Genomic DNA, 23,150 nt, shown 5'->3' on the forward strand with positions numbered 1-23,150 from the left:
TCTTAATCTCACAAAACAAACTGAGGGTTGCCGGCGGGGAGGGGGGTAGGGAGAGAGTGGTGGGGTTATGGACACTGGGGAAGGTATGTGCTATGGTGAGTGCTGTGGAGTGTGTAAACCTGGCGATGCACAGACCTGTACCCTTGGGGTTAATAATACATTATGTGTTAATAAAAAATTAAAAAATATATTTGAAGCTATAAAAACTCTCAGTCCAAATCATAAAGATATCAACAAACAACCAAATAAAGGAATAACTTTCTGGCTAAACCTCAAGAAATACCACTTTGGACTGGATTTTATATTATTTTATTTTTTAATTTTTATTTTTTTACCACAAAAGTGGGTTGGGAAAAGGCCATATAGAACAAAGACTCCATAATTAAGCAAGGGAATACTAGCCCTTTATCTGATAACTTTCTGATAAATTTCTGGTAAGATGTAATAACTATGTAACTTAGACTAACTTATAAAAAGTAAAACTAAAATATGGGGGACAAGCGAAAAAAGATTCTGAAGAGTTCTGACCTACATAACTGTGGAAAACAGTGCTTTGACTGGAAACTCTAAGACTAAAGACAAAAGAACTATATATGAAAATGCTCTAGTTGGTACAGTTGCTTCTCTTGTACATGTATAACAGGACTGGCTGACCAAATAAGTAAATGAATGGCAGATGGTGAGAGTTAGGTTTCTTACTTTTGGAGAGGGAGGTTATACATAAGCAAGGAGGTACAGTTAGAATGAACCAGACGGTACTGAAGTAGAGTCAAAGATTAAGAGTATAAATTCATGTTTAGCTTCATATAGATACATGTGGATAGATACAAAAATAGCTGTATATTTGTATAATGTAGATTAAGATGCATACATACATTTCCTGGGTCTGTGCCCTGAGAAGGCCAAGAAACAATGATATTCCGGCATCAATGAGCACATCCAGGGCCCAGATCTTGGTTTCTAATATTCTCTAATATAAGAAACCAGGGATCCTTGGAGAAAGATTGATTGCAGGACTGAGGCAGAGAATACGCAGATGAGTTTGGAGCACCTTATAGTACTGGAAAGTAAAGAAGTGCTAAAAAACACAAAACAATAGTGTATGTCCTATTGGTCACAGGAACTAACATGAAAGAAGTAGAACAATTTAAACAACAAAATTAAGTAGTATAAGGATTATAACCCAAAGTTATAAAATGAGTATCCTTGACTCCATATGGACTGAATAAATAAATAAATGGAGGGAAGAGAAAAATCTCTCTTACAGAAGAATTCCAAATAATTTTGCTGATACTTCCCCATCAAGGAGTGGGAACTTAATTCCCCACCCACTAAGTACGGTCTCCATTTAGTGATATGCTTCCAAAAAGTAAAGTATGGGAAAATTTTACAGTAGAGAAACAAACATTGCTTCCACAGGTGACTGAAGTTAAAAATATCACTGATAAGTCATATTGATAGTATGTACCCTTGATATTTAGATATAGATACAGATATAAATATAGATATAGATATATAGATAGAACAGAATTTTACCTCTGTGGTCGTCCTTTCCCAAACCCAAACCCCAGTCTAACTCTGAGAAAAATATCATGCAAACCCAAACTGGGGGGACACTTTACAAAATATCTGACCCAAACTCCTCAAAACTGTCAAGGCCATCAAAATAAGGAAAATCGAAAAAGCCAGTACAGCCCAGAGGAGACAAAGGACACGTGACGACTAAATGTACCATGGGATTATGGACAGGATTCTGGAATCCAGAAAGGACATTAGTTAAAACTAATGATTCCAAGTAAAATATGGACTTTAGTTAATAGTAATGTTCCAATATTGGTTCCTTGGTTGTAACAAATGTAACAAAGAAATGTCAGATATTAACAACAGGGAAAACTGGGTACAGGGTACATGGTAACTCCCTGCAACTTTTCTACAAATATAAAACTACTCCAAATTAAGTTTATTTAAAATGATAATAATAGGGAAGCTATTATTTTAATCAGATTGATTTTGGTCCTTTAAGTCATATAGTAGGTTGGACAAAAACAGAAATACAGTTAGTACTGTGCAAAACAATCTCAACATTGATGAATACTTTACCATATTGTACATGTAAGTGCCTATGGTCATTTAATATGTGCACATTCTTATTCCTTAGTTGGTAAGCACTTTTGAAGCAGAAACTCTCCTCCAGAGGACTCATATTTTAGATGAAAGAAAAATTGTGGTACTAATTATATTAATAAAAATTCTACCTGGCTTTTGAAGTCCAAAAAGTTTAAATAGTTTTAGGTAAAATATATTTACAGTATATTACATTTCCTCATAGTTTCAGGAAGAGAAGTACATAGATACATATTTTAATAAAGTACATTGTAAAGTTGGTTAATAATATACTATAGTGTAAAATTCACAATAACTTAGGTCCATAATGGTCATTGTTCAAGAAATTTGGAAACTTCAAAACACAAATACAAACAAACTTTACCAACAAACAAACTTCACTAACATTTGTAAATATCTTGAATACATTAAACAAAAAAAAAAACCTCCTACAGCGCAGTACAAAAAACAGCCCAAGAGAAGAAAAATGCGTAAAGGACAGGTACAAGCAAATCACTCAAGAGACAACCAAAAATGTTCACATATAAGAAAAGATGAAAGGAAATAAAAATAGAAAATGAAATGCCAGGGGCGCCTGGGTGGCTCAGTGGGTTAAAGCCTCTGCCTTCGGCTCAGGTCATGATCCCAGAGTCCTGGGATCGAACCCCACATTGGGCTCTCTGCTTAGCAGGGAGCCTGCTTCCTCCTCTCTCTCTCTCTGCCTACTTGTGATCTCTGTCAAATAAATAAATAAAATCTTTAAAAAAAAAAAAAAAGAAAATGAAATGCCATTTCACACCAATCAGATTGGAAAAAAAAAGTCTGACAACCTTAACTGTTGGTATGGAGGAAGAGAAAATGTTTGTCAATATCATATAAATATTCTGTATAGAGAAAGATACATATATCTTAAGACCCTGCAACTTGATGATCAGATACATGATCTGGAGAAACACTGATATGTGTGCTTCAGGAGATACAAGGATGTTCACAAGGCACTGTTATAAAATATTAAAAATGAAAACAATCAGCATTCATTTATAGAGTACTTGATAAATTGCAGTATATCCTCTTGTGGAACACTACACACCAGTCAACACAAATGAGCTAGACCTACAAGGGCCAAGAAGAATGGCAGAGGGGGGTAAAAACTTAAAGTTTCAAAATATGTATACCATGATAAAATCCTATCAGCAGCTGCTTAAATTAGCCAGCACTTTAAAAAAGTTGGGGGGGCGGGCACCTGGGTGGCTCAGTGGGTTAAGCCTCTGTCTTCCGCTCAGGTCAAGATCTCAGGCTCCTGGGATGAGCCCTGCATCAGGCTCTCTGCTCAGCGGAAAGCCTGCTTTCCCCGGTCTCTTTCTGCCTGCCTCTCTGCCTACTTGTGATCTCTGCCTGCCAAATAAATAAATAAACAAATAAATAAATCTTTTTTAAATAGGAGGGGGGCAGGCACAGTTTTAAGCACCTTATATAGACTCACTTGCTTTCTACAATAACCTTATGAGGTAGGCAGATCTAATATCCCTATCTGATAGATGAGGAGGCATGGAAGATTTAAAAAGATTTAAAAGATTTAAATTTAAAAGATTTAAATTTAAAGATTTAAAAAGATTTAAAAGATTTAAATTTAAAAGATTTAAATTTAAAGATTTAAAAATTTCCCTAAGGTCACAAAACTATTAAGTAACAGAGTCCAGGTTTAAATCAAGGGAGTATGGCCCCAAAGTCCACAGCTCTCCAAAAGCATTGAAGGCAATGCCTTGTACTGTTCATATGTCAAGTTTATTAAAAGGCAAAACAGAAGGATACACATCAAATTTATCATAACAATTGCCTTTGGGAGGGGCTATGAAGAGGGATGGAGGGAGGATGAAACTGAGGAGTACAAAAAGGACTTTATCAGCGATGTTCAAGTACAGTATAAAGTTCTATCTGCTCTTTAAGCATTCAGTGTGATAACTATGATATACATAGTTTTGTTTTGTTTTTAAAGATTTTATTCATTTATTTGACAGAGAGAGAGATCACAAGTAGGCAGAGAAAGGAGATGGGGAAGTAGGCTCCCTGCTGAGCAGAGAGCCCAGTGCAGGGCTCAATCCCAGGACCCTGAGATCATGACCTGAGCAAAAGGCAGAGGCTTAACTGACTGAGCCACCCAGGCACCCCAATATACATAGTTTTTTTATATTAAAAATATATCTGAAACAAAAATGAAAAAACGTTAACATTTTGTATGATGAGTATATGTGTGCTTACTACTTTTTTTGTATCTTTAAAGCTTTTCAAGAAAATGTATCATCTATAAAATATTACCATAAAAATAAAAAGAAATTTAAGAAATTTCCAATCTCCTATTTCAGCTTTTATTTGGAAATGAAAACAGGTAAACTGTGAATTTATGTATATATATACATGGAAAATGCATTTTTAAATGGATTCAAAGAGATACTAAAAGTACAGCAGAAATAGTTTCTCTTACTATACATTTTGATGACTCACTATTTTTAGTGAATAAAGTATAGCAACAGCAGGAAAACTCCCTTGATATTTTTCTTGATAGTTTATCTCTTCTCCCTACTGGTTTCTACTTTTTGTGCTTTTTAAAAGAAGGAAACAAGGCACTGAGAATCACACACTTTGAAAATAACAGTAACAGCAGTCCTTCTGAATATAAGATTCTCCAACATACAATCAAGTAATGTTCCAAAACCTTATTTGTAAATTGGTTGTTTGGACCTCGAAACATTTTCCCATAAAGAAAGTTAAAAAAGGATATGAGCACCATCAAAAAGATACTGACTGCGGTGCCAGGCCATGAGCAGTGAACAGGAAAAACAGAGTACACGGTATGCACTGCTGGCCCACAGAAGAAAGGGTTCTCAGCCAGAGTTTCAGGACAGAAATGATGTTCCATTTACCTCTGTATCTTCAGTGACTAACAAAATACCTGGCACCTCATAAACATTCCAAGACTGCTATCTATTGACTGATGGGGTGAAGAGGGAAAGACTCAGTCAGGCAGTCCATCAACAGGTGGCACTATCAATATAAAACAGTTTGGGTGTAAGATCCAAATAGAAAAGAGGTTGGAGAGTAACAATGTGCATTAATAGAAGCATCTACATACGTAAAACCACTGGAGGTTGGTGCTGGTAACCAGAAGAGTGCCTTCACCTAAATTATTAGCTCCTTCCATTATTGCATACTGCATAAGCACCATACTTTGAGTTAGCTTTCTAATAATGAATCATAAGATAGTCTTCCCATTGGAGTAGTGGTTTTGTGGGATTTGGGGGATTTTCTCCTATGACCCTTAAAACCTTTTAATGTCACTCTTGTCATTACTACAGTAATACTATTCAGAAGACAGGACAAAATATAAACACTTCCTATCATCCCATCAACCAGACACCTTTTAATATTTTATTAAAATATTTATTTCTGAGGTGCCTGGGTGGCTCAGTCGGTTGAACATCTACCTTCAGCTCAGGTCATCATCTCAGAGTCCTGGGATGGAGCCCTGTGTTGGGCTCCCTGCTCAGCGAGTAGTCTGCCTTTCTCTCTCCAAAAGCCTCTCCCTCGGCTCATGCCTTCTCTCGCTCTCTCTCTCAAATAAATAAAATCTTTAAAAAATTTATTTCCTGCCAATTTTCTTGCCATGTATATGTGATATACTATAAATAATAACAAAGTATATTCTTTATATTCTTACTTTTCTCTCAACACTATACTGTACTTTCTCATGTCAGTAAATATTCCTGAAAATGGGACCCTTAAAAACTGCATCTACCACATGGATTATCATTTGTTTCACTATTCCTCTATTATATGGCATTTTGACTATTATAAATTTTTAGATTAGATTAGATTAGAGCAAGCAGAAAATAGAGACTATATACCAAACAACAGCTTGCACTGCTGTTTTAGAATTCAAAAGTGATAACTAGGATACACACTAATAAAGCATAGAGTGCTTCGTTTCTCTCCAACTCACAAATTCTACTAAGCAGTGATCAATAATCTAGGGTATTAAACAAAGAGGAAGTTTTTTTATCAGCTTTCCTTCAGTCTGTCTCATCTTCCACATCTGGTAAGAAAGAGGAAAGCCCCAAGATAAGCCTCTGACACCAGAGAGGACAAGAATAACCAGTCAATTTTCCTGCTAGAGCCACTTTTGCTTTCCACTTGGAATGAGCCATCAATTTAAATAGGAATGATACAAGATTTGTATTATACATCTCTATCTGTATCAGTGCTTAAATCTAGGTTTCCATAGTAGGTAGACTATTTAGAAGAATTCTGGAAACAAAAAGGTAGTGTAAATAGTATCACTCAATGAAAAAATAAGTTGTTTTTTTACAATTCTACCATGATTTTTATTTATGAATGAATTAATAAATTTCATATACTCTATTCCTTCTTATAGCTTTCCAATTATTCTAAATATTATTCAGACTGCCATAAATAGGCCAACAGCTCCAGGAGCTTAAGAATCAATAACTATTTAAGCCAGTGGTAATTCATGTGGAAAAGTTCAGAACAAATCAGCATCAGCCTCCTGGCTCTCTTGCACAAACAAAAAATGTATTTCGCTTCACCAGTTTTCTAAAGTGTAAATTTGTGTACATAAATTTAAAACTCAGGCCAAAATTTACTCTTATTTTATTTCTATTGGGCTGGTGTCAAGATCAATTAATTTTCCTAAAAAGTACATTCTTTAAAAATTCCACAATGAAGTAAGTCTATCTTTGATCATTCAGAAAAAGAAAATTATATAACATATATAATGATGATGATGGCATGATATATGGTAGTCTGGACTACTGAGAGCTGCAGTTCAAAGGAAAATTGTGAAAATGAAGTAAAAGTTGTCCAGAATGTTTAATTCTGGCCAAAACAAAACAAAGTACCCATAAGAGAAGCCAAATGTAATCTTTTATTTCATTACAAGTTCAAACAGGGTTCAAATAGCTCAGAAATTCTTTATACTTAAGTTTTCAAAAGCTGGATCCCAGATCTACTCTAAACATAAACTGAATAACTTGCCCAAGAGTCCTTACTTACCACCTAATCTTAGGTCCCCCAGAGACTACTTTTTACAATTATTTCAAATGTACTACAATAGATTAGTGTAACCTGGGCTACGCTGTTTACAGGTATCTCCGCCTCCTTTCCCCAAGAGGAGAGAAGAGGTAGATTAGAGCAAGCAGAAAATAGAGACTATATACCAAACAACAGCTTGCAATCTTGTAAAATTGCTTTTTACACACTTGGACTATTATTTTAATTAATGTACTATGCGTTTGAAAGAATAACATATTCACGGAGTAATACAATTTCTGTCCTCACGAGTCTCTAGCTGGCTGACACGCGTTTTCTCCTCAAATAAATACATGCCTGTTGACTGATGTCTGTCCTGCTGTTGCAAACAACAAATAACTGTCCTGTAAGACAAAAACCCTTCTCTAAGCCTCCAGGCGTAACCATACGTTTGAATTAAAAGCACTCTGGAACAATAACAAAAATCTTCCAACACATCTGTCATTTAAAAGCACGATAATGAAAAGCTGTCGCTGCGACCCAGTTTTTGGGTCACAAGCTTTTTTCCTTTTTCTCCTCCCCCCCCGCCCCCCACGAAAGCGATAAACTTCAAAGGGAATGGTGGCGACCAGAAACATTTACCCCCTTCCCCCGGCAAAAACAGACACACACACGAGCGCGCGCGAGCGCGCGCGCGCACACACACACACACACACACACACACACAAAATGCAACTGACCAACTTGAACGCTAACCCGGCCCACGGTGGCTAGGGTTGGCTAAGCAGACCCCTGAGAGGAAAACCGGGCCTCTGGGGGCCCTCCAGGCTCCCGCGGCCGCCTGTTTAAAATATCGAGCAGGTGGGATTCCGGAAGGCCACCTCCGTCTTACGTAACGAGCTTGTCAAAATCCCAGCTCAGGACCTCCCCTCTCACCGCCCCCGCCCCCACCCCACCCCCACCTCCTAACAACAAGAGCCCCGAACCAGCCCGGAATAGAAAATCTGGAATGAAAACACCGGAGCCCCCCACGCGTCCGACACAGAGGTGCGGGCGCTCCTCTCAATACCGCCGCACCAGCCCGGAGCGGACCCAGTCCGCCGAGGACCGTCCGGCTCTGAGAAGCCCCCGGGCGGAGGTCGCGGCCATCCACGCCACCTCTCCGAGCCCGGCCGACCCCGCTCCCGCGACCACGGCTGTCACCGCTCGGGGCCGTGACAGCTCCACATGCCACCGCTGTCGGCGCCGCCACCCCCGCACTCACCTCACCGCTGGCTCCAGCGCGAGCAGCGGGTCGAGCTTGGAGAGTGGTGCCCAGTCCCTTCCAGACGGCGGCGGGACACGAGGGACTGAATGCCGCGGCGCTCTAAACCCGCTTAGCTCATCCCCAGCCCGGCGCTCCGCCCTGCGCGGCACCCCCGCCCGCCCAGGCCTGCCGTCTCAGTCAGACGGGACTCCCCCTCCCCTCGCAGCCGCCGCTGCCTCCGCCTCCTTCTCTGGCTCCAGCCGCCGCGGCCGCCGCCGCTGCGACTGGTGCCATCTTGGCAGTGACGGAGGGGGCGGGGGCGGGGATCGCTGCGCACAAGCACCAATCACGAGCCAGGCTCAGCCCCAGGGGGCGGGGCGGGGACGGGTTAAGGTGTGTGGGGTCCTAGCGCCTGCCGCTGAGCAGGGCGGAGAAGGTGGGCGGGGCTGAGCCGCCCCTACCAGTGACGCGAGCAGTAGTTGAGGAAATGTGCGCTGGTTCCCCCTGCGGTCGGGAGATCCCAAGCCTGAGGCGGGCGTGGGTGAGAAACACCTTCCCTTCCCCTTTCACCAGCCGGAGGGTCAAGGATCCGTCTTGGGCCAACTGACCTGCTTCCTCCTTCCTCCCCAGCAGCCCCGACCGTCCTTACATTGCCCAGCCAGAGCATCACGCGTCCGTTTGAGCGGCTGCTCCTACACCAGGAGCGCTCAGATTCCCCCAGAAAACCCCTGAGGGGTTAGCAACCACCTAGTAGGTTTCGGTCCCAAGATTCTGAAGGTCAGGTAAAATGGGGAATTCAGGGGGGTTCTCTGAAAGTACGTTGATAAAACTACTATTGTTGACTGAAGGGGTGTTGATTACATTGGATTGATGGGATATGGCCTACTTAAACCTGGCTTTGGCTCCACCATTAGTGGCTGTTGGCAAATTGCCTCTGAGAAATGAGAGTAATAAAGGTTGATTACACCAACAGGGTTGTTCTGAGGTTAAATTGTGTAATACATGTGAAGTGCTTAGCGTAGTGCCTGAAAGTACTCAATGAATGTCAGATATTATTCCATGGTCAAATGAAGGAGACATGGGACCCTAAAAGTCCCTCTAGTTTCAAATCAACTTTTTTTTTTTTAAGATTTTTTTTATTTATTTGACAGACTGAGATCACAAGTAGGCAGAGAGGCAGGCAGAGAGAGAGGAGGCAGCAGGCTCCCTGATGAGCAGAGAGCCGGATACGGGGCTCAATCCCGAGGACCCTGGGATCATGACCTGAGCCGAAGGAAGAGGTCTTCACCCACTGAGCCACCCAAGCGCCCCTCAAATCAACTTTCTTGATTGTGCAGAATATTTGTCCCTTTTGTCCCATTTATCCCTTTTACTAACCAAGTTTACAGCTCTATTTCCTATCTCCATTTCTTCCATCATATTCAGTCAGTCGGTCAGTCAATAACCATTGGTCGAAATGCAAATAGCCATGAGGGAAACTGAAAAAGGTCTGCTTTCATGAAACTGACTGGTTGGAAAAAGAGGGACAATAAATACTTCACACATTTTGGAAGAAACCATGTACAAAGGTGATGAACAGAATCCTAGGAGAGCAAATAACAGGATAGGTTAAAAAAGAACAACAACAGAGTGTCAGGAAAGGCTCATCTGAGGGATGAGGAGTCAGTAATGTGAGAAATGGCCTAGGGAATTGTTTAAGGCAGAGGGAATGGCTGTGCAAAGGATCTGTGGTAATAAGGACCTTGGCTATTAGAACTGAGTGGAGTCTGGTGCTGGAAAATCTAAAGTATAAAGAGGAGCCTGGAATGAATCTGGAGAGGTGAATGAGGGCCTATTCCCCCAGGGCCTACGAAAATAAGAAACAAGATCAGATTTTACTGTAATTGCAACTGAAAGCCATTAGAGCAAGGAAGTTGGGCACAGTTTGAAGTATGACATCTGTGTCTATATTTTGGGCAATATATGGGCCAAAGAACTGGATTTCAAGTAAAACAAAAGAACCTAAAGTTGAGCCTATTTAACACTTAGTTGGTCAAATTATATCTTCTGATCTTCAGTTTCCTTATAAAAATATATGAGCATCAATCACATAAGACTGTATACAGAAAAATACTACTTTCACTGAAAATTGTTAAATAATGTAAGTTGTTTCTAAGTGTTTTGTATGTCTTCTTAGTGTTACTTATAGTTGCCTAATCAGTGCTATTTAATAAGTACATTTAATGGTGTGGGTTTTTTTTATTTCAAGTGGTAATCCAGTCAGTCATTCTTAACCATTTTTGTACAATGTGCTACTAAGGAAAATAATATGTACTGTTATAAGTGTGTAGTTTTTTTTTTAAGATTTTATTTTCAAGCAATACCTTCCCCCAGCATGGGGCTTGAACTTACAACCCTGAGATCAAGAGTTAAATGATCTACCAACGAAGCCACCTGGGTGCCCCATGAGTGTGTAGTTTATTGATGTTGTAGTTCCAAATGTATTTTTAAGTGCTTAGCTGTGCATTTTCTAATGAAATTTGCTATCACATCAATTTTTATATTTTTATTTGGATAATTATACATTACATAAAATGTACTATTTTAACTATTTCTAAGTGTACAGTTCAGTGGCATTAAGTATATTCACATTGCTATGCAGCCATCACTAGAACTTCTTCATCATCCCAAACTGAAACTCTACCCAGTAAACAATAACTCCTATTCTACTTTATAAACCATGTATTTTTTTTAAGGTATCAGGTGAGTTTCCTCCCCAAAATTGTAAAAGAGTTTGGTGATCAGTAGGATTGTTTGGTCCCATTGAAGTGTTCAGTGGACCATTCCATATAAGTTTAGAAACCACCACCCAAGAAATAAGAACTAGTGTAACTTTTTAGCTCAGATAGTTAACACATAATAATGAAAAGTACTAATATAGCACCAATTAATTTTTAGCACTGAAAAATTGTGCTCTCTGACCATAAAATATGCTCTATGGTCTTGTAAACATTTGCTCCAAAATGGCCCAGACAATGTGCCTCTCCCTTTATGTTCAACTATTCTAAATGCATGTCTAATTGATACTATTAATTTTCATTAAAAAATAAGCGATTACAGCTCTGGGTAAATTTCGTTTTAAAAATCACTCTTGTGTGAGGAATGTTGTAAAAAAAAAAAAGGAAAGAAAGAAGGAAGCAAGTTTTTGCCACATTTAAAATAATTAAACATTCTATAAAGTTATAAAGATCAAAAGATCAAGATGGTTTTTTATTTGAAATACTGAGTCGATACATTTATTTTTAAATATATCCTACATGCATGGAGTTTTTCACTCCATATAACCAAAAATTAAATATCTTTGCCAGGCTGGCTCCTTCTTCCCGGTGCCTGTGTCACCCACAGTGTTTTTATCCCCAGTGTGAGGGTATGGCTATAGTCCAGTCAGTGATTGCAAGGGAGAGATTATGGTATATGGGGCCACAAGAGAATTTGGGGGATGATAGATATGTCCACTATCTAGACTGTGATGATGGTTTCATAGGTGTATACCTATGTCATACTTAGCAAGTTCCACACTTTAGCTATGTGCAGTCCCCTGTGTGTCAATTATATTTCAATAAAACTGTAAAAAAAAAAATCCAATTGCAAACCTCCCGTTCTCTCTGGATGCAGATTTAGCCTTTCATGGGTTTTAATCCCTGTGAGACCTATCTAGTCAATTACTCTTTGAGGCACAACAAAAAGTACTCTTTTAGGGGTGCCTGGGTGGCTCAGTCGTTAAGCATCTGCCTTCAGCTCAGGTCATGATCCCAGGGTCCTGGGATCCAGTCTCATCAGGGAGCCTGCTTCTCTTGCTGCCTCTGCCTGCCTCTCTGCCTGCCTGTGTGTTCTCTCTCTCTCGCGCGCAAATAAATAAAATCTTTAAAAGAAAAATTACTCTTTTAATTGGCAGGAAAAAAATGCAAATATTTTATCTACCTTTGCCAATTAAAATATCATGGACATATGGGGCACCTGGGTGGCTCAGTAGGTTAAGCATCAGGCTCTTGGTTTTGGCTTAGGTCATGATCCCATGGGTGATAGGATTGAACCTGCAAGGTAGGACTCCTTCCCTTCTCAGCAGGGAGTCTGCTCCAAACTCTCTCCCTCTTCCCCTCCTCCCCCCACTCCTGTGCACTCTCTCTCTCTCAAATAAATATATCTTTAAAAAAATAAGAAAATATTATGGATGTATAGTTACAAGCATAGTTTACCGACTGGGATTCAAAAGTTGAAAAGGTTTGAAGTTTTGGTTGTTTTTTAAATCAAATAACACTCTTTTTTCAAAGAACACACTTTATGAAAGAACATATTAAAAAGCAGTAGAGGGGCGCCTGGGTGGCTCAGTGGGTTAAAGCCTCTGCCTTCGGCTAGGTCATGATCCCAGGGTCCTGGGATCGAGCCCCGCATTGGGCTCTCTGCGCCGCGGGGAGCCTGCTTCCTCCCCTCTCTCTCTCTCTGCCTGCCTCTCTGCCTACTTGTGATTTCTCTCTGTCAAATAAATAAAATTTTTTAAAAAATGCAGTAATAAAACAATAAGAGTATTTGACTGTATTCTCAGGAAGTGACTTTAAATACCTCAGAGCCCTTACCAGTCCTATCTTGAGTTCTCTCAACATCCCACGCATATGTCACTATAGTCACAGTTAAACAAACTTAAACCCTAAATGTGATTTGGGCAAGGGAGTCTAACAGTGCAGACCTGGGCCACATAGAAAAATGTGGCTTAGATGTTGGGCCTCATGCCATTTCTGAAATTATGCCATTTTTTACACCTGAAACTGTATCTGGTTTTTTTCTTAAAAGTTAATTTTAAATACTATGGTTTGAATGGTGCATGAAGGAAAACTCTGAAACCATAACAGTTTAAAGCTCTGGAAGCTCAAGCTATTGTACAGCCTAATCCTCTCCACCTGTTAAATCTATTTACCTTTAATTGCTATACCAGAAATTTCCCATGTCTTTAAGTGAAAACCTGGAGCCTTCTATAAAGTGGTCTTGATATCTATGCCACGGGGCCTCCTATGGGTGAGAAAGCCTTTCACCAGGGATTTATCATTCTTTAGAAACTCTTTGGATGTGCCACAAAGCAGCACACATTACCAAGTTCTATTCATTGTGCGATGGTGTTAGAATGACACTCCAGTGTATTTGAGCCACAAACTGAAATTTAGTAGAAATCTGGTCAAATTATCCACTTCTTTCTTTCTTTTTTTTTTTTTTTAAGATTTTATTTACTTATTTGACAGACAGAGATCACAAGTAGGCAGAGAGGCAGGCAGAGAGAGAGGAGGAAGCAGGCTCTCTGCTGAACAGAGAGCCCGATGTGGGGCTCAATCTCAGGACCCTGAGATCATGACCTGAGCCAAAGGCAGAGGCTTAACCCACTGAGCCACCCAGGCGCCCCAGCATCTACTTATTTCTTAAAAGCACAAATCAGATGAAACACTTTTGAAAGACAAGTTATCTGAACAACTCACAAGAATAATAGTGAGAAATGTCATGTTGTCCCTGAGAGAGGTGTCCAGGGACAGGAGGGCTCTAGCAGTCTGAGCTACTGCTATCTAGCCTGTTGATGGCCTGCTGAGGAGTCATCTTTGACTCAGCACTTTTTCACAAATTTGAAAATTATCACCTCCCAACACCCTCCTCAAGTGAATGCTTCTACCTTTCTCAACAAGTCCTTCTGATTTCAATTTTTAGTTTTTAAATGATCTGCAAAAGAAAGCCATTTATACGGCGTGTGGCTTTTTAAACTGTCATTGTCCATAGACAGTTATGCCTCCTGACTTTCTTTAAATGGTAAGACCATATTTTTGTAACTTTTGGACAAATTTGTGTCAGTCAGATTTTATGCACAAAGTGCTACACTGGGTAAAAAAGGAAAGCAAAGATAGATAAGCCCCTTATGCCTCTAAGCCACAAGGTATATTCCCAGGCATTTCCCTTTAATAAAAATCACACTATGAGAAGTTCTGCACTAAATGGTGGGACTATTGCTGTGGAGACTGTGGAGTGATTAATTCTGATTGTGGGAATGGAAGGTGACAAATAGAGAACATTTGAATGAATCCCGAGAGAACCTAGACTTTCTACAAAAGGTAAGGGTACCCCTATTTGGTGCATAGGGATAGGGGTGGGCACAAGGCAGGAAAAGCTTTTTTTTTTTTAACTCTGAAAAAAATAACAGATGAACTAGAATTTTCTCAACAAATGAAAGAGATGCTCATAAATTGTTCCTACACTTTGATTCTCTTTGGGAGTGGCCAAAGGCTCAAATAATTTGGAAGGATGGGCATCTGTGCTGACTTGCAGGAAATATGAGTCAGCTTTTCTCATGGACTCAGCACTGTTGTTACAGCTAGGATATTTGGAAACATGAGGCTCAACAAATCAGACAACACAGAGTCTTTTTTTTTTTTTTCTTGATTGGCCCAGACATGTGTTCTGCAAGGGTAAACAACAGGGATGCCCTGTTTATTGGTGAGGGGAAACACCTGCAACTGAAAAAAGTAAACTTAAAATACTTCTGTTTTTCGTATAGTTCTTCAGACTGGGAGACAGAAACATATCTCTCTTCTGTGCTTTGGGAATGTATATTCAGTTGCCTCTAGACAGCTCGGTCCCAAATTCACCTGAAACTCAAAATGTACTTGAGGGTAAATTCATTATCTTTACCCCAAACCTGTTTCTCCTATATTCTTTAATTTCTTAAATAGTACCCACCATGTACCAATCACAAAAGTCAAAACCTGTGAGTAATCAACTCCTCTGCCCCACCCTCACCTTTTTCTTTTTCTTTTTTTTAAGATCTTACTTAATTATTTGACAGAGAGCACACAAACAGGGGGAGAAGCAAGCAGAGGGAGAGGCAAGCAGGAGAGGGAAAAGCAGGCTCCCCAGTGATCAGGGAGCCTGCCTGGGGGCTCTATCCCAATATCCTGAGATCATGACCTGAGCCGAAGGTAGATGCTTAACTGACTGAGGCACCCAGACACCTCTCTCCACCCTCCTTCTCAAACACTTTATCATCAAAGCCAACCGATATTAACCTTTTTAACATCCAGTTGTACTGTTCCTATTGTTCCTCATCACAATCTCCATTCCGACTGACCTAGTTCAAACTGTACTCCTGGTTCTTTTGGTTTGTTTTTTGTTTGTTTGTTGTTGTTTTACCTGAAATGTTGTAGAAATCACCTCATTGGATTCCCTATCTCTTTTCTTTTCCTCTTCAACCCTACCTTCCTTTTGTTGCCAGGCTAATCTTTCTAAAGAAGAAATATGATAATCCAGATATAGCTTGAGGTTGCTAGATTCCTCCTCTCCTTTCTTTCTGTTCTTGGTAGAAAAGTCACTGTCCAGTGTTGACGATATCTAAGAGGAGGGAGCATTACGGCCTATGCCTATGCGTTGTTCTCCCGTGCCTCTCTCCAGGATGGTGGAGATAGCCTCTCATTCTTTCAGATTCAGGACATGAAGTTCTTTTTTTTTTTTTTTTAATTTTTTTAAAAGATTTTATTTATTTATGTGACAGAGAGAGATCACAAGCAGGCAGAGAGGCAGGCAGAGAGAGGAGGAAGCAGGATCCCTGCTGAGCAGAGATCCCGATGCGGGGCTCAATCCCAGGACCCTGAGATCATGACCTGAGCCGAAGGCAGCGTCTTAACCCACTGAGCCACCCAGGCGCCCCAGGACATGAGGTTCTTAATTGAAAGAAACAATTTAAGCCTCTGCCGTCTATAAGGATTGGGCTCCCCTACAAATGTGTACAGAGAGATGGACTGGTCAGTTATATCAAACCACTTATATTAAAGACAAAGTTAATCCAGAAGGGGAGAACTCTAACAATTACCTTATTCGGAATTTGGAGAAAAATGGCCTTTTAATGATAAAGATTTTAATTAAAACCAAAAAGATCTCCAAAGCTGCTTCTTAGGCTATTTTAGTCTCTTTACAGTCCCCATTTGCTGTCCTGTCTCCTAGAAATGGATATCCTTCTTCTACATTCTCTGCTTATAACCCTGTGATTTCATAATTGGTTGTAATTATTTTATCAGCATTTTGAATTTAATAAACATCACTTACTGATTTAATAGAATTTAGATGTTGTAATAGTAACTTACAGAGTTTTAAATTCTACCGAAAGGGAAACAGAAAGAAGTTGGCATGAAGCTTTTATTTGAATGTATTCGAACTGAAATGGAAGAAAGGCTTTTAGAGATGGCACAATAGGGCAGTGCTGGCGAACCCTGCTGGCCTGTGCAGTGCTGCCTGGAAGGTCGTGGATGGCACAGTGAAGAAAGGAGAGCCACAGAATCCTTGATTCAGGCTGATGAGAGTAGATAACGATACAGCTCATTTTAAACAAACTCTATGCGAAGAAGGGATAGGGAATTAGTGGAGCTGTGAAGAGACAAGAAACCTATTCTTCAGTTTCATATTTTCTTGATGATCACATAGCACGGGGCTCTGTTTGCCATAAGGTTAGCAGCAAGGATTGAAATACTAAAGGTAATAAAAATGGTTGTTGCTTGCAAGGGAAAATCTCGAGGGCAAGAGTTCAGGTAATGCAACTGGATGAGGGTAGGGCTAAATGGATTGGGTTATAGTGCAATTGAGGTGGGAAAGGCAATCAGAGATGGATTTAAAATGTATTACTGACCTACATCATGATGGCTCTATGAGAATGTCAGCTTTCATAAACTGACTTCATGTTTCTCTGAACCAGAACATAGGATTTTTGAGTGGGAAGGAACCTTAGAGGTCATCTTGTAACCATTTCATTTTCCCCAGAGTGACCATTTGCAAAGTTGTGACCATTTGTCCAAGGTCATACATATCCACTTGTGGGAGGAGAGCTAGGACTAGAATCCAGATCCCCAGATTCCCGGTTCTTTGATTTCTCTGCTACATAGTATCAATCAGTTGTGAGAACTCAGTATTCCAAACTCATGAATATATAGGAAAATCCTTATCGTAGAGATGAAGAAACTGAGGAACAGCAAGGTGGAGTGAATTTACCAAATCCCATGGCGGGACTTGATCAGAGCCTAGGCTTCACAATTTCTGAGCCAATAGGCTTCTACCAAACCACACTGCCTAGGGGATTCAAAAAAAGTGAAATATTCGATGCCATGTTTCAAGGCATAGAATTTTCTCCTTCGATCTTACAGGTATTTTGTGCTGTTATATGTTATGTCTTTGCTAGGAGCTATAGAACAGATTATAAGTCTAAAAGATTTGGGGCACTTGGGTGGCTCATTCGGTTAAGCACCTGCCTTTGGCTCAAGTTTATGAACCAGGGTCCTGAGAGATTGAACTCTGCATAGGGCCCCTCATTTGGTGGGGTGGCTTCTACTCCTCCCCCTCTCCCCGCTCATGCTTGCACATGCATGTGCTCTCTCTTTCTCTCTCTGAAATAAATACAATCTTAAAAAAAAAAAAGACTAAAAGATTTATTTTGCAAGACTAAAAACTGAATGCTATCCCATTATCATGGAAATACACATGTCTCTTGGTGGTTGATAAGCCAGCAGGAAGTCAGTCTTTGGTGTCCTACAATATTGGGAATGTTTTCGCTTTCATCAAAGGATGGGTTTCAGATTCTCTACTGTATTATCCCAGTAATACATCTATCAGATGGGCAAACATTTAAAAATCTGATGACACCGAGGATTATTGAGGCTGTAGGAAAACTGGAACTCTCATGCTTTGGTGCTGGGAATGTTAAATGGCCAAATCCTTCTGGAAAGCCGTTTGGCAATATTTAGTAAAATTGAAAATACATATGCCCTACCATCCAGCAATTCCATTTCTGGGTATATACTCTAAAGCAGTTTTTTCCAAACTGTGATTCATGATCCATTAGTGGATTATGAAATCGATTTAAGGGTTACAATAAACATTTTTTTATAAACGAAACAGAACGGAAAATATTAGGTTAGGGATGGTTTTGTGTGCCACCTTGATTCTCCCGCTCCAGGACTGAAGTGTTAGTTCACACAGCTTCTGGGAGGGTTGGCAGTCTACAGTTTTAGCTGAGTCCCTCTCCAGGACTCTTTCCAGGAAGACAGCTACTCCCCCAAGGTCACGCCTTCTTCCTGGGTGCAGCTGTATTCAGTAACTGGTCAATACAGGTATATAAAGTCCTGATTCCCTTGTCCCAATTCAAAATTACTCTGATGAAAGATCACTGCAGCAAATGTGGGATCAACTGAGGCTTTTGCTGCCACTTCATTAGACCCCAAAACTTTCTCTGCTCATTCCTGCTTCTTTCACTCTGCCACAAGTGTGGATCCCAGGACACTCCCCAATATATGCCCTGCACACAGATTTCTGTCACACAGATCTCCTTTTAGGCAATTCGGCCTGTGATGATCTACTCTGCACGTAGGCATATATGGAATAGAATGTGAAATTGTTTTTCACCATATGGATTGGCCATAAAAGTTTGAAAATCCTGCACCTAGAGAAGCTTTTACACATATGCCCCAGGAGATGCTATGAAGATGTTCACTGGGGTACTATTTGCAGTAATGATGACTAGTAGTGATTATAAATGTCTGTAATCATGCAATGGGGTATTATACAATAATTAAAGTTAGTAAGGAAAAATCAACAAAACTAAGAGGGAGCCTATGGAATGGGAGAAGATATTTACAAGTGACATATCTGATAAAGGGTTAATATCCAAAATCTATAAAGAACTTCCCAAAACAATACCCAAAAAACAAATAATCTAGTTAAGAAATGGGCAGAAGACATCAATAGACACTTCTCCAAAGAAAATATTGAGATGGCTAACAGACACATGAAAAGATGCTCAACATCACTCATCATCAAGGAAATATGAATCAAATCCATGATGAGATACCACCTCACACCTGTCAGAATGGCTAAAATTAACAACACAGGAAACAACAGATCTTGGTGAGGATGCAGAGAAAGTGGAACCCCCTTGCACTCTTGGTCGGAATTCAGAGTGGTGCAGCCACTCTGGAAAACAGTATGGACTTTCCTCAGAAAGTTAAAAATAGAGCTACCCTATACTCCAGCAATTGCGCTACTAGCTATTTAACCAAAGGATACAAAAATACAGATTCAAAGGGGTACATGTACCCCAAAGTTTATAGCAGCATTATCAACAATAGCCAAACTATGGAAAGAGCCCTAATATCCATTGACTGATAAAGGGATAAAGATGTGGTATATGTATACAGTGGAATATTACTCAGCCATCAAAAAGAATGAAATCTTGCCATTTGCAATGATATGGATGGAGCTAGAGTCTATTATGCTAAGAGAAATAAGTCAGAGAAAGGCAAATGCCATGTGATTTCACTCCTATGTGGAATTTAAGAAAGAATATAGGTGAACATAGGGGAAGGGGAGAAAAGAGAGAGAAAGAGAATGAAGCAAGCCATAAGAGACTCTTAACGTTAGAGAACAGAGGTTGATAGAGGGACGTGGGGGGTGAGCTAAATGGGTGATGGGTTGGTTTTAAAGAGGGCACTTATTGGAATGAACACTGGGCATTTTATCTAAGTGATGAATCACTACATTCCACTCCTGAAACCAGTATTGCACTATATGTTAACTAGCTCGAATTTAAATAAAAATTTGGAAAAAAATAAAATTGGAGTACCTGGGTGGCTCAGTGGGTTAAAGCCTCTGCCTTTGGCTCAGGTCATGGTCTCAGCATCCTGGGATCGAGCCCCAAACCAGGCTCTCTGCTCTGCGGGGAGCCTGCTTCCTCCTCTCTCCCTGCCTGCCTCTCTGACTACTTGTAATCTCTGTCTATCAAATAAATAAATAAAATCTTAAAAAAAATAAAATTAGTGAAATCTCCTGACATCTACCAACATGGATAAATCCTTGAAATATAAGGATATATACCAGCCTCAGGACAGTGGCTACCTCTAGAGGAATGTGGGAAATTGGATAAATTTGGGACCTCAACTGTATTGTAGCCTTGTATTGCTTTTTTTTTTTTTTTTTGCTTTTTTTTCCCCCTTGTATTGCTTTTTAAAGAAGCATCTAAACAAATATGGCAAAATTATAGCATTTATTAAATTTATATGGGCACAGGCTTTTTTCACTATTCTATATGCTTAACATATTTTAAAATTTAATTTTGTTTAATGGACTATTACTGCAGAAAGTCTACATGCAAAAGCAGAGCATTTTTAACTTTATCTTACTATCAGGAAGTAGTGAAAGGACAGCTAACAAGGTCACTTCCTCTTAAATTTGGTCCACAGGTAATGACTCATGGGATACAGACATTCTAGTTATAACTGTTTGGCTGATTTATTGCACATTATTTTTTTTTTCTTCCCCTGTTTTCATTACTACTAAGTTTCATGTAATGAGAACAATACTAGAATCTTCTACGACTTCATTGAGTTCTACTGACATAGTCAATTTCTCCATCATATGCCCTTGGCAACCACTGATTGGATTTTTATTCCCATTATATTGCCTTTTCCAGGATAGCAAATAAATAGATTCATACAATATGTAACTTTTGTTTTTGATTTTTTTTACTTAGCATAATGCATTTAAAATTTGTCATGTTGCATGTTGCATACATCAGTGGTTTGTTTCTTTCCGTTGCTGAGTAGCAGTCCAACCATAGTTTGTTTATCTATTTTTCCAACTGAGGGACACTTGGGATATTTCCAGTTTTTGGTGATTGCAAATAAAGCCTTTAAATGTTTGCACACAGGTTTTTGTGTAGACCTGTGTCTTCATTTTCCTTAGGTAAATACTTAGGAGGGGGACTTGCTGGGCCTTAAGATAAGACTTTGTTTATCAGAAACTCTCACACTATTTCTCCATGTGGCTGTACCAGATTGCATTCCCACCAGTGATGCAGTATAAGAGGTCTAGTTGCTCCAGTTGGTATTGTCAGGTTTTGATTTATTTGGTTGTTCAATTTTTTTTTAATCTATTCTTATTGGCATAAAAGGGTATGATGGTATCTTATAGTAGTTTTGGTTGCATTGCCCTAGTGATTAATGTTGTTAAGTAAGCTTTAGTAATATTTTTTAAATTTTAAATTTATTTCACAGAGAGAGAGAGAGAGAGAGCACACAACCAGGGGAGCAGCAGAGGCAGAGTGAGAATCAGGCTCCCCGCTGAGTGGGAAGCCCAACTCAGGGCTCGATCCCAGGATCCTGGAGTCATGACCTGAGCTGAAGGCAGTTGCTTACCTGACTGAGCCACCCAGACTCACCTCTATCATAACACTTTAAGCAGGAAAATTAGTCAAAGATTGGAGTATTACTAAATCATCTTTCCTACCCCGAAAATGATAGAGGATTCTCTCAACTTCTCTGCTCTAAAACAGTTGTACTCTATGAAGCCAAAAAACCCAAAAAATCCCAAAACCCCAAAATCCCCCCAAAAAGGCGAGGGGGGATATTAAAACAAAACAAGCAGAGAGAGGTATTTAGTTGACTATGTGAGTATGGTCATTGTAGTTTAATAGTACCTTCATTTAGTGGTGATAGGTAAAAGAGTAGAGGAGAGAAAAGGCAATAGAAATAACATTACTATTACATTCCTGGGTCTTCAGGATATAGCCTTTTGTATCATATGGGCCATCTAGAGTTCAAATGAAACTGGCCAAGCTTCCTTGGAAGGAGGAATTCAGTAGAGGTTAGTGTTATTATCCAAAAGCATATGTAAGGGATAGATCTAAGGAAGAAACTAAAAAAAGTAAGGAGAATAAAAGTGTGGCCAGTAATGAAACTATAAATTAGGGTAAAGAAGTGGTTGTGGCTTTGGGAGAGTCCACTTGATTGTTTACTTGACCCTCTATTTTACTTACTTAAGTTTGGTTTTATTTTGCTACAGAACATGTGCAAAGTGAAACACATTGCCTGTATAGATGTAGTATGATCGATAAGATCTAATACAGAAGCTTTATTAATACTTCAACCAATGCATATATTTAAGGAAAAGCAAATTTTTTTTTAAAGATTTTATTTATTCATCAGAGAGAGAGAGAGGGGGAGAGAGAGCGAGCACAGGCAGACAGAATGGCAGGCAGAGGCAGAGGGAGAAGCAGGCTCCCTGCCGAGCAAGGAGCCCGATGTGGGACTCGATCCCAGGACGCTGGGATCATGACCTGAGCCGAAGGCAGCTGCTTAACCAACTGAGCCACCCAGGCGCCCCAGGAAAAGCAAATTTTTAAAATATTAGTAAGTCCTATGTATAAAAGCAGTCACTATAAATCAGATCTTCATACCTGAAGATGAGAACACAGTGAATCTATTTATAAAGAACTATAATAATACAAATAGATTCTAAATGATGATACATAGGGGTTTCCAAAGCAACAGGAAAGATTAAACAAGCCCGTTTGGAGGTTAGTGTGTATTAGAAATCATGGCAGATGAAAGTTTGGGGAAGAATTGCTAATGAAATTGCTAACCTCAGTCCTCAGAACTTAGAAATTCGGAGAATTTGAATAACTGGATCAAAAGCTGATTTGGATCAATAAGAATATCCTCTGGACTGGACACATTCAAAGCTGCTCACTAGTGTAGGTGAGAAAATGTCTTCCAAATAATTTGTTCTTGTCACTGTCACTGCTCTGAATTGTCAGAAAAAGATTTATGCCTTAAGTGAATGCGCTGTCTATGAAGCAAGGTTTTGTTCCAGATGTTAAGCCAGTATGAAGTGAGATCTGTCAATTTCTGGAACTAGAACAGGAGAGATGTGTGTGACA

The 23,150-nt window shown here is 39.7% G+C and overlaps 1 protein-coding gene across 13 annotated transcripts in view; it reads right to left on the reverse strand.

The window, feature by feature from the left end:
* DENND4A (DENN domain containing 4A) overlaps positions 1 to 23,150 on the reverse strand; it is a 144,645-nt gene that overhangs the window by 120,364 nt on the left and 1,131 nt on the right. For 8 of the 13 annotated variants that reach the window (XM_013059492.2, XM_045067530.1, XM_045067531.1 and 5 more), the window contains exon 1: positions 8,411 to 8,702. The exons of 1 other annotated variant lie outside the window; for it this stretch is intronic. The gene's annotated coding sequence lies outside the window, so the exon portion shown is untranslated. Of the gene's footprint in view, positions 1 to 8,410; positions 8,703 to 23,150 lie in introns of those variants that run through there. 4 more of the 13 variants (XM_013059501.2, XM_013059500.2, XM_013059499.2 and 1 more) reach the window with 1 other exon arrangement.

The sequence above is a fragment of the Mustela putorius genome, unplaced genomic scaffold, assembly GCF_011764305.1.
Source record: "Mustela putorius furo isolate JIRA1106 unplaced genomic scaffold, ASM1176430v1.1 tig00003896_pilon_pilon_pilon, whole genome shotgun sequence".
In the NCBI taxonomy this organism is placed as follows: Eukaryota; Metazoa; Chordata; class Mammalia; order Carnivora; family Mustelidae; genus Mustela; species Mustela putorius.